An 11,745-nucleotide genomic window follows, 5' to 3' on the forward strand; every position below is an offset into this window, starting at 1 on the left:
TGAACCTGTGGCCGCTCACTGTGCCCCTGTCCCTGCATGGTGGCCTCAGCTTGCTGGCAGCTGGTCCCTGCCAGAGGGGGCTGTAAGGAAAGCTGCTCAGTGGAGGTGATGCTTGGGTGTCTCTGGAGCTGGTCCCCACCACTGGTCCTGGCAGATGTCATGTGGTGGGACAGCAGCAGCAGGGTGAAAAGAAATCAGTGACAGCTGCTCTTTGCCTATGGGCTTGCCACCACACTGTTTTTAATGGATCTCATCCATTCCCTTAAATAGAAGCCCTAGAAGGATAAAGTGGGCTCCCACTGACATGTTTCATCACTGAGGAAGAGGAGCTGTGTCCACCATGAGTACTGGAGCACTGAGCCACTATGCTCCAGGCATGGCAGTGCACCAGTGGGGCCACCAAGGCTTTCCACCACAGCAGCAAAAGCTGTGTTTAGCTTTTCATTTCAAGAAAGAAAGTGTGTGGGGAGGATGCCAAGTCTTCCTTTTACACCCTTGCCATACCCCTTGCTGCATGGCAAAGGGCTGCCACTGCAGGGAACCACTGTCTCACTCTTCCTTGCACCTCTGCCCTCACCCACCTCTCCAGGTGGTTTCTCCCAGGCAAGAAGAGGGTTGGGCTGCTCCTGCTTTTGGGACCAGGTTTCAGGTGTGCTTGGTGTGGGGATCACTCACAGTATCTCACTGGAGCAGCAGCAGCTGCTTCCCCTTACAGCCACTCCTCAGATCCAGAGAAAGAAAGTTCCCCTCCAGTTTCATTTATCATTTTGATTATCTATTTATATTGAAATGTTTAAGATGCCTGCTCAGAGCAACATAAAATAAAAGCCAACACGCCAGGCAAACTGAACCCAGGCCAGGTCTGCAGCTGGGGGATGTGCAGGCACAGGGTGCCCCCTGTGGCTGTGGGTGTGCAGCCAGCTGGACTGCTTTGCACACTCATTGCACACTTGCATGCTAGAGGCAGGGCTGGCAGTGGCCTGGGATCACCTCCCACCATTACCTCCCCAGTGTCTCTCTGCCACGTGGCCTCACAGACTAGCCAAAGCAAAGACAATGGAAGATAAATTTAGAAGACATTACAGCTGCTGACGTGTCTGTCACAGGACATTCAGAGCACTCACAAGCTGCTTGTAACACCTGGATGCATCTTTTGTAGCTCTCAGGCTAAGTGAGGCGGATTCTCACAGCTCCTGCTCCTCAGTGAGGTGCATTGGCATCCCCCAAGCCCTGGGGTTGGAGGTCAGTCACCCCAGTACCTCTCTTATCCTAATGTGGGCAATTGACATCATGGTTGGGCCTCATCCAGACCCAGCAATGTCTCAAAGTCTGCACATGAAGAACGGCTCCCTGTTTACTCTTTCACCCAAAAGCTGAACTGATGGAAAGGCTCCACAGCCCACTGCTGGTAATGCCAGGGTAATGTGGGGCAGGGTCACTTGAAAGGGCACACTGGCACAGGAGCAGGCAAGGATGTCTGTCTGTCACTGCCTGCTCCGTGCAGAGCCCCATCAGTGAGTTTATCCTGAATACTTTGCATCAAGGTGGCCACAGCATTTGACTTATCGTGAGGTTCTTGCACAGTGGATCAAGATATTGTTGCACTGAAGATTTGAGCATCAATTTGTTGAGAGAGCATCTCACAGGACTTGTTTATCCCTTAGTAATGCAGTGACGAAGCTGCTAAGGGTACTGTGTATTGTCAGGTCAGAGGATGACTGTGCTCAGCCTCCCTCCATGAAGGACATTAGTGTTGCCAAAAAGGTGTTGCAGGAATACAAAAAACTGCTCCCTGCATAAGCTGAGAATCAATAATGCTTGGAAAAAGGAAGGAGAGGTGATTTTCTCCTAAGGAAAACGGGTGGGTTTGTTTCTAGGGACAGTGTTAAGCTCCAAGCAACCTTTCATCCGTGACTACAGGGTCCACAGGAGACTGGTGGCTGGACCACCAGAAGATGGACATCTGGAGAACCCTGAGTGATGGGTCCTTGGGTCTGATCCAAGGGTAGGCAGATATTAGCATGATTTTCTTTAAATTCTACTTACCTGTCCCTACCACAAAGCAACTCTATATTTATCCTATATATATTTCTACACTTCTTTGGAAGCATTCAAGTCCAGGTTGGATGGGGCCTTGAGCAACCTGGTCTAGTGGAACCCCCATGCAGGGGGTTGAAACTAGATGATCTTTCAGGTCCCTTTCAGCCCAAACCCTTCTGTGATTCTATGGTTCTATACCTAATCAGTGCCCATCTCTACCCAGGCTCATTCAAGGTTCCCCATGCAGGAAGGCTCTGCTAGACAAGGTCTGCTGACTTTCAGCAGGAGTTTACCCATTAAATTCCAAAAAGCTACATTCCAATGACATGTCTGTGGCTTTTATACCACAAGAAGAAAGTGCAGAAGGACTCTTGTCACCAGGCTGGAAGGTGTCATTACACAATGGTTAATGCTCCAGCTAAATGGATGGTTTGCTGGGGCACACCACAAAAATCACCACCGAGGAAGAGCTGGAGGTGGGGAAAAGGCTGCAGTGTTTCTCCTTGTTTTGAGAAGATTGATGAAGGTCAGCATCGTTGCTCAGACAGTGAGGGTCACCTGTAGTCTTTCCCCCATAGCAGTCATGGTTTGGAAGAACATTTTGAAGAGTTTGGTATCACTGTAAGTGGGGCTTGTTTGCAGTTTTTGCAGTTACAGACCTTAGGGAAAGCTAGATTTAGACGATGCTGTGCAAACAGAAAATAAAAAGTAATCAAAGTACTCAGAAAAACTGATAAGCCAGCATTTTAAACCACTAGTTTCATCCTTCAGAACGTGTTTCTACCAGCATGGTGTATGATATGACAAATAGCTGGTCTAAGGTACAAAAATGCAGTATATTATTGCTCTTGGTTAGTTGTACTTTAGCAGATTCCAGGTAAATTTGCTTGTGCAGCTTTCACTTAACCAGTGCATTAGGAAAATTAATTACATGGTGATATACTGGAGACCAGCTGGGACCCTTACTCCCATCTGTGACAGGAGAGACAACGTTCTGGGAAGGTGTCTGAGCTGTGCTCAGGAAAGGCTCCTGCCTGCAGGATCCCTGCCTGTGGGGTGCAACAGGGATGGAGCTGAAGGGGGAAGAGGGACAGCGACTTGCTAAAGCGACCAGTTAAAGGAGCCTGTCAAAGAACTCTGCCCCTGCTGCACTTTTGATGTTTCTAAGTGGTGCCACCAGCTCATCAATCCAAAGGTGACCTGACCTCCTTGTCTCCCAGACACCCAAGAGGCAGCGAGACGAACACCTGATTTTGAGGAGGGTTAGGCACATAATGCTGCTCCAGAACATGCTCTGCACACTGAAAATATCCTGTCCTGAGTGTCCCAGATGAGCAGGGCAGACTGACTCCAGGTCCTCCACTGCAAAATACAGAGGGGAGGCTTGGCTGTGTCTGCAAGACGACAGAGGAGACAGTGTCATTAGAGGCTGCAGATTGCTGCCACGATGGCAGCGTCGCAGAACCACCTGCGAGGAAGTTAATCATTATAAAGCCTGTGCAGGGATTATCTGGTTGCACACAACCAAGCCACCCGCTGGAGGTGCGTGGTAAAGGCAGAAAGGAGGTAAACAAAGGAGGTGAAGGTCCCAGACACACAACCACGGCTGGTGCAGGAGAGGAAGGCAAACTGGGACCTGGGGTGACCGCTGCCGCTGGCCGTGCTCAGCAGCACCGCACTGGGAAGCACCTTTCTCCTCTCCTGCTGCCTCCCTCCTCCCAAAAACCCTCACCCCAGCCCTGACAACAAACTGGTGTGTCACGGTGCAATTACAGACTGCCAACCCATGTCAGCCTGAGGAGGGTGAGAATTAAAGCCCACTGACATCCAGCATTTTTCTCATTTTTGACAGCCTGACTAATTTCAGACTAATATGATGTTTTCTTGTGTTCTGTCTTTTGGGTTTGGTTTTAATCATTGTTACTATAATTATATTTATGCATGCTTCCATTTGATTAAACATCAAATAGAAAATACCCACACGCAGTAGTCACAGCAAGAAGAAATCCCAGGATTTGCTCTCCTGTCTCTAGCTGCCCTGAAGTAAACAGCACCCAACTTGGGACCTTTACGTTAGAGGAACGCATGAAATTTGGAAATGAAAATCAGAGAATTGCCTTTGGGCAAAACCAGAAAACAAAACAGTTTGGTCCCTGGCTCCATTGTCCTTCAGGTCTCTACAGCAATCTGGCATCTTCCCCTCTTTACTCACCTGCTGTTTGTTGCTTAACAGTTGTGTTAATATGTGAGGCATGAATATTGTCTAGAATACTTATTTATGCAACCTCTTAGGCATTTCAGGATGCTTAAAATTATCTTCAGATGCAGTAAGACATGTGAGCACCACCACCAGCAATGTTTGCTAAGGCACCTACAGCATCTCTTGACCAAGATTTCTCTTTTTGGGCAAGTTATAAATCTTCCTCCTGGGTAACAGATGCAGCAAGTTTTAGATGGTGGCACCTTGATTCATAAAGTTATTTGTACCTGTCAGTTGTGCTGCAACAACTCATGGTGATCACGTTTGCTGGATCAGTTTAAATGGAAGTATTTTCTGGTGCAAGCAGGCAAGCCAAGGGCACACATGTAGATTACTTTAAGCTGGTGGGAATTACATGGCTTTTGACAGCAAGTCCCCATATCTGGCTTACCAAGCAACAGCAGGGAGAGGAGGAAGAAGGGCACAAGGGTGGAAAGGCTGAAGCCTTCTGCATGATGCACATGGACCATGCAAAAGCCCCTGGCACCAGGGAGTGTACCCACTCACCCCTCCAGTCATCTCTGTTGGTCAGGGTGGGCAGGGGTTAATGAGGCCACTGGAAGGAAGTAATTAAAGACTTAAATACGGAGGAGGGAGGAGGCATTGCATCCTGATTGCTGCCTGGTTGGAAGTAGTTCTGGGAGATGGCACACACCTGTGAGCTGTCCCAGCCTCTGCAGCCAGTGCCCTTAGCACTGCTTGATTTTTGGTCTGTTCCCATTTCTCCAAACTGTTGAGATGGCCAAATGAGACACCAGGACCTCAGCTCACCTCTTTAAGTACCTGTGAGTAGGGTGTCCTACACAGGGCATCCAGGACTTGGACAAGGAGTGGCCAACACCATCAGGAAACACTGAAGGAGAAGGAGGGTTTCAGGGGACCTGGGTGCTTGTAAAAGGATGGGGTAGGTCTGAGGTTTGCCTGATGAGAGCAAAGTTGCTTTGTCAAGTGACAGGTCTGGCTTGACACAATTTCAGCTCCTCCAGAACCACTCCCTGGGAAAGAAATGTCTTGCTCAGCTCGGTGATGGGACACATGACATCCCTGCAGCCCAGAGCAGAGGCTTGCAAAGGGGAGGTACCTCCAGACCCAGGATCCTCAGGAGCTCCTTCAGCCAGTGAAACAGGGGCTGCGATACATGTTCATCCTGGGGCAGGTTTCTCCCTGGTTGCTGCCCAAGCACATCCTGCAGCTGTTTTAATTCCCAGAATCATTAGGCATCTCCTCAGGGTTTGACCCAGCTAAGCACTTAACACACATGCTAAATTTGAAACACATCAACAGGCTTACTCAAACCCTGATGTGCCAGGGTCAGGGCCTGTTTGCATATGACAAGTGCAGCCTTCTGTGGCTGTCACAGGAAGGGCATCATTTTGCATGACTCATTACATGAGCACCGATGGGCAGCACAGCAAGAAGAGCCCAAGCAGGGCACCCCACGTTGGCAGCACAGAGTTGGAAATTGAGCCAAAAGTGTCTATTTGGGACTGTTGTGCTGGCTCAGGGGTGCTGTGAAGCTGCACTGCTCCGTGGTGCAGGTCGTGGTGGCTGCTTGCAGGACTTGAAGAGGACTGGCCACTCGTGACCATCCACACACACGTGCAGGCAGCAAATGTAGGAACTCGCCTATGAGAAAATATGCAGGGACATTAAACCCAGGAGCTTTTCATCACCCCGGTCAGACCAGTCACAGCCTGACTAACAGGAGGCCAAGCCTATATTTACTGCAATTTATATAAATCAAGAGAGATCCCATGGAAGACAACCAACCAACCTAATTGCTCTAGGGACAAATTCCTTCTGACACATGCATCTGATAACATCAATTACCTTGCAAACAGCCTGATTCAAGTTCTGTGGGTGTTTCCACAGGTGATAAACGTTATGGGAGGAGGCTGAGGCTGAAAACACAGGCAAAGGAATAGATCTGTAAGGGACAACAACCTTACAGACATAGGCAACAGAAACCCCAGGGTGGGCAGTTCACATCTCACTGCACACCACAAGCTTCCAGCATCTTCTAACAAGCTTCAGACCTCTAGTAACAAGAAATAAATTCAAAGCTGGACTGTGCTAAAGCACACTGCTGTGTCAAAACTTCCTGCAGTAGCAGGGAATAAGTTGAGTACAAAAAGCTTAAGAATGCGTGGAGCCCTCTCCTCGACTGCCCTCTTCAACAAATCCATGCTGCTCTCCAGCAGAGTGCTCAGGTGATGGCAGCCTCTTCAGTTAGTTAGCAGGTCAGCAGGAGGCCATGCAGTGCTGGAGGAGAAGTGGATGACACTACACACATTACTATTCATTGCTGCTTATGGAGCAAACCTCCCTGCTGCTAGGCTGCTAGACCAGCCCCTCTGCTCCCTGGGGGGGGCCTCTGCAAACTGCTGGAGAAGCTGGTCCAGGTGAGCTCAGCCAACTAGTATAGCATGTCTTAGCACCCTATGGTCTCAGGAGACTTGGTGGTCTTGTTGCTTAAGCCCATATTGCTCATGTTTCATAGCAGGACTGGGGTCTCGTGGCTGTGCAGGACAGGTATCTCTGCATCTGATGGCAGCCACCTCAAACTCCTCTCTGCACCAGGGAAAGCATCCCCATACCCATAGGCACATGGTCTTGTGCCCAGCCCATGGGAAGTTGGCCTTGCCTCTCAGAGCTGGCCTGGGCTTGGGGTCCCAGTTCAAAGGGCTGCAGGAGCACAGCACTGGAGGACCATGAGGCCTGACATGGCATAGCCAGTGTTAGTGGTTTGGAGCAGGCTCTGGAGGCAAATTTCTCATTAGCTAGGTGAAACTGGGACCACCAGCATTTTAGCCCTCATTTAGGGTTGCATTATAGGGACCAGTGCAGCTTCCAGTCTCTGTGGACCTTTGCAGCAGCTGTCTCAACCCAGTGAGCATCTCAGTCCTGGGAGGAAGAAGGTGTGAAAGGGGAGCAGGAGGAGATGGGCAGGGGTTCAGAGGAGTTAATTGCAAAGTAAGGAAGAATGAAGCAGGATGAAAGTGAAAAGTAAATAAAGTAACTGGAAAGCAGTAACTGCAGGAGTCTCATAGGAATCTTGCAAATCTTGGAAAGAAAGAGGACAGTCTCTCTTACAGAAGAAAGGAGGCCCATGACCTACAAAAGCTCTTTCGTGTCAATGCCAAAGTGAATGAATCACTGCCTCTACTTCTGCACTTAGCAAAGCTGCAGCAAACCCCCTTACTGTGAGGAAAAGCTGAGGATGGATGAACTCGAGCTAGGAAGGACCTGCAGGCTCCAGTTTCTCCTGGGAGCTGCAGACCCTACAGCCAGCTGCAGGTGAAACACAGGAACAGAGGGAGAGGCAAATGGAGTTAATTGGTCCTGATTTGAAAGTACTAAAAATAAATCCTGGGGGAAGACCTCAGCAAGCAGCACGTCTCCAGAGGACACTGACTCAGGCAGAAGTGGCATGACGCAGACAAATGGGGAGGCAAGATCATCCTGAGCAGAAATCTCATTACAGCTACTTAGCTATTCCTGCTAACCTGCTTCCTATTTACTGCCCCGAGGGCTTAAGTAAAGAACATTAAGAATGAAATTAAGAATGTAGAAATGTAGGCTGAAAATCTCCCTGACACAGCAGGATGAGCTGAGCATGTCCACAGAGATTTTTGCTGGCACCGTCAGCCAGCTGAGCTGGAGCAGGAGCAGGTGCAGTTCTGCAGCAGTGGCTTCTCCAGCCCCAACTGGAACACCCTGGAAGATGCTTCCCTCCATGCTAGGCACCTCTGGGGTTCTGGTACCCACTGGATGGGGGGAGCAGGGAAACACAGTAGCCCCAGAGCAACCTCTGGGCAGGCATGCTCCCAGGTTGGACCAATTCACCACTTGCTGCTCACCCTTGCTAGGGGTGGAGCTTCCACAGGAAGAGGGGAAACACCTCTCTGCCCTCCATCCCACTGTCTGGCAGAGGATGAACAATGGGTCCCAAGTCCCTGAGAGAGGAGGTGAGCCTGAAGCACTTTTATTTACTGCTGTAGCCCATCAGCTACTCCCACAGCTGCCAAAAGCACTGAGGCTTGTGTGTTGTAGCAGAGAGGCTTGAGCATGTGCTTGCCTGGCCAGCACTTTACTACCTCTCACCCAACTCTTCTTCTGGCTTCTTCAAAAGCAAACAAACTAATTAGAAAACGAAGAAACTCTGGGTGCCAAGCCCTGCTGATGGACAGCAAAGCTCTCCTCACTTTCCTGTCCTCACTGCCCTCCTCTCCAGCAGCAACACCTGCACTGAGTGCAAGGACCATCTCTTTTCACTTGTGCCCTGTGATAGGTTGAGGGGCAATGGATGAAAACTAGAACACAGGAAGTTCCACCTCAACATGGGGAAAAAATTTACTTGCAAGGGTGACAGAGCACTGGAACAGGCTGCCCAGATATGTTGTGGAGTTTCCTTCTCTGGAGACTTTCAAGACCCATTTGGATGCATTTCTGAGTGATTTGCCACAGACTCTGTAGTGGTCCTGCTCTGGCAGGGGGGCTTGGACTTGATGATCTCCAGAAGTCCCTTCCAACCTCCACCATTCTGTGATTCTGTGAAACCCTGGGTGCTGGTGCCCAGGCTGGCAGTGCAATTAGAGGCTGTCATGGGCTATCTGTCCTGTAATTTGCTACGTTGGCACAGGCATCTGTGTTGGTAATTATGTACATAGTGGGATCCACAGCATTACACACAGCCACTAGCAGGAGCAAAGAGCCAGGAGAGAGAGGCTTTGCAAGTGCACAGCTGAGTGAGAGATTTGTCAGGGATAGAAAACTTCATGAAATGTGCATTGTTACCTCCCTTTGGAGGGCTGGTGGGAGATGCCTGCACATATCCACTTTCATAAACAAAGCTGGATAATAAATGCATAAATAATAGCGTCTTTGTTCAGATTTCCATCACTTCTGCTATTGCTGTCCAGGAGGAAATGGTGTCAGAGAGTTAGGGCTACCTCTGGGATGGGAAGTGCAGCTAGGATGAGGACTCTTTCAAGACCCATGCTAACAGAGCAGCAGCTGCTGCCAGGTTTAGGTGGATATACAGGCCCACGCAGTGTTAATTTCTGGATAACTCTTTGGCCAGCAAAAGCTGAGTCTCTATCATGTCTGAAGAGGAGAGCAAATCTCCAGCTCTTGTGTGGACAGCCCTGCATTCTAGCTCTTAAGCAGATGCTCAGCTTCAGGTACAGGCTCAGGTTCCAGCAACAGCAAAAACATGGGTCCCATGGTTCACAATCAGGGCAAGAATCAGTGCAGGCTGCCCCCACCCCCAGAGGCTCTCAGGGATTGATGGAAGTTCACCAGGCAGGAGGTGGAAGTCATTCTTTTTTTCTAAAAAGGATTTTGTCCTGAAAACCTGATTTCAGTGGTAAAGAATACTTGTCTCTTTGACCAGACCTGGCTGGGCCTTGGTGTCACTGTCTCCCCTGCCAGTGTTCTCCTATAGCACAGAAGGACAAAATGCTTGCAAGGCACTGGGGCCATGGAGATCCTGCTTCTACAGCATCTCATAAAATTGCTAGATTGGGACACTTTGGCCTCAAAGCCCAGGAGCTGGAAGTGGGATATTATTATCTTCCAGGCTCTGTGCTCACTTGCTGTCTGACCTTGGGCAAAAAAAACAATCTCTTATGCATCTTTTTGCCACTGTAGATGTAGGATAATGCTTAAATTTTCCAGAAAAAAAGACCATCCCTTAATAGTGTCCTGCCAACACAATGAAGTACAGTGATTTATAAAAGGATGAGAACTTCATTTTTAAGTCCCTTCCAACCTCCACCATTCTGTGATTCTGTGAAACCCTGGGTGCTGGTGCCCAGGCTGGCAGTGCAATTAGAGGCTGTCATGGGCTATCTGTCCTGTAATTTGCTACGTTGGCACAGGCATCTGTGTTGGTAATTATGTACATAGTGGGATCCACAGCATTACACACAGCCACTAGCAGGAGCAAAGAGCCAGGAGAGAGAGGCTTTGCAAGTGCACAGCTGAGTGAGAGATTTGTCAGGGATAGAAAACTTCATGAAATGTGCATTGTTACCTCCCTTTGGAGGGCTGGTGGGAGATGCCTGCACATATCCACTTTCATAAACAAAGCTGGATAATAAATGCATAAATAATAGCGTCTTTGTTCAGATTTCCATCACTTCTGCTATTGCTGTCCAGGAGGAAATGGTGTCAGAGAGTTAGGGCTACCTCTGGGATGGGAAGTGCAGCTAGGATGAGGACTCTTTCAAGACCCATGCTAACAGAGCAGCAGCTGCTGCCAGGTTTAGGTGGATATACAGGCCCACGCAGTGTTAATTTCTGGATAACTCTTTGGCCAGCAAAAGCTGAGTCTCTATCATGTCTGAAGAGGAGAGCAAATCTCCAGCTCTTGTGTGGACAGCCCTGCATTCTAGCTCTTAAGCAGATGCTCAGCTTCAGGTACAGGCTCAGGTTCCAGCAACAGCAAAAACATGGGTCCCATGGTTCACAATCAGGGCAAGAATCAGTGCAGGCTGCCCCCACCCCCAGAGGCTCTCAGGGATTGATGGAAGTTCACCAGGCAGGAGGTGGAAGTCATTCTTTTTTTCTAAAAAGGATTTTGTCCTGAAAACCTGATTTCAGTGGTAAAGAATACTTGTCTCTTTGACCAGACCTGGCTGGGCCTTGGTGTCACTGTCTCCCCTGCCAGTGTTCTCCTATAGCACAGAAGGACAAAATGCTTGCAAGGCACTGGGGCCATGGAGATCCTGCTTCTACAGCATCTCATAAAATTGCTAGATTGGGACACTTTGGCCTCAAAGCCCAGGAGCTGGAAGTGGGATATTATTATCTTCCAGGCTCTGTGCTCACTTGCTGTCTGACCTTGGGCAAAAAAAACAATCTCTTATGCATCTTTTTGCCACTGTAGATGTAGGATAATGCTTAAATTTTCCAGAAAAAAAGACCATCCCTTAATAGTGTCCTGCCAACACAATGAAGTACAGTGATTTATAAAAGGATGAGAACTTCATTTTTATCTCCTGTTTGAATTGTTAAAATAATTAATTACTTCTGGGCACAGAATTTTAATTAAAACTCCACTGTATTGCTAGTTATGTTTGAAACACTTAACATTGAATCACTCCACTTGCAAATTCCTGAAAGAAGCAACCACTGCTGCCTTTAATATTCCAATCCCAAACTGTCCTGAAAGTGTTATTTTTATTTGTACAATTCAGTGGCCACTGGTAATTCTGCAGCTCAAATCAACATAATGCTTTTTCCATTCCCCTAAGTGATACCAAGGTATTTTTGAGAATTTCAGCTGTCCAACTAAATTATCATCAATCACATTCAATTAGAAAGCATGAGGGGAGCGGATCAGTTTCAAATGGTAATTTTTTTTTCCTCGTTGAGCAAGAGAAATCACGTTTCAATTTTTCCCTGTTTTTTTCCTGGCACTCCCAGACAGCAGTCCCACT

General features: G+C 48.5%; 1 protein-coding gene across 1 annotated transcript in view; it reads right to left on the reverse strand.

Moving 5' to 3' along the window:
* Positions 1-11,745, reverse strand: part of UBL3 (ubiquitin-like 3) — a 118,099-nt gene that overhangs the window by 105,658 nt on the left and 696 nt on the right. The window lies entirely within an intron of this gene.

Source organism: Chaetura pelagica, unplaced genomic scaffold, assembly GCF_000747805.2.
Source record: "Chaetura pelagica isolate M959 unplaced genomic scaffold, ChaPel_1.0 scaffold269, whole genome shotgun sequence".
In the NCBI taxonomy this organism is placed as follows: Eukaryota; Metazoa; Chordata; class Aves; order Apodiformes; family Apodidae; genus Chaetura; species Chaetura pelagica.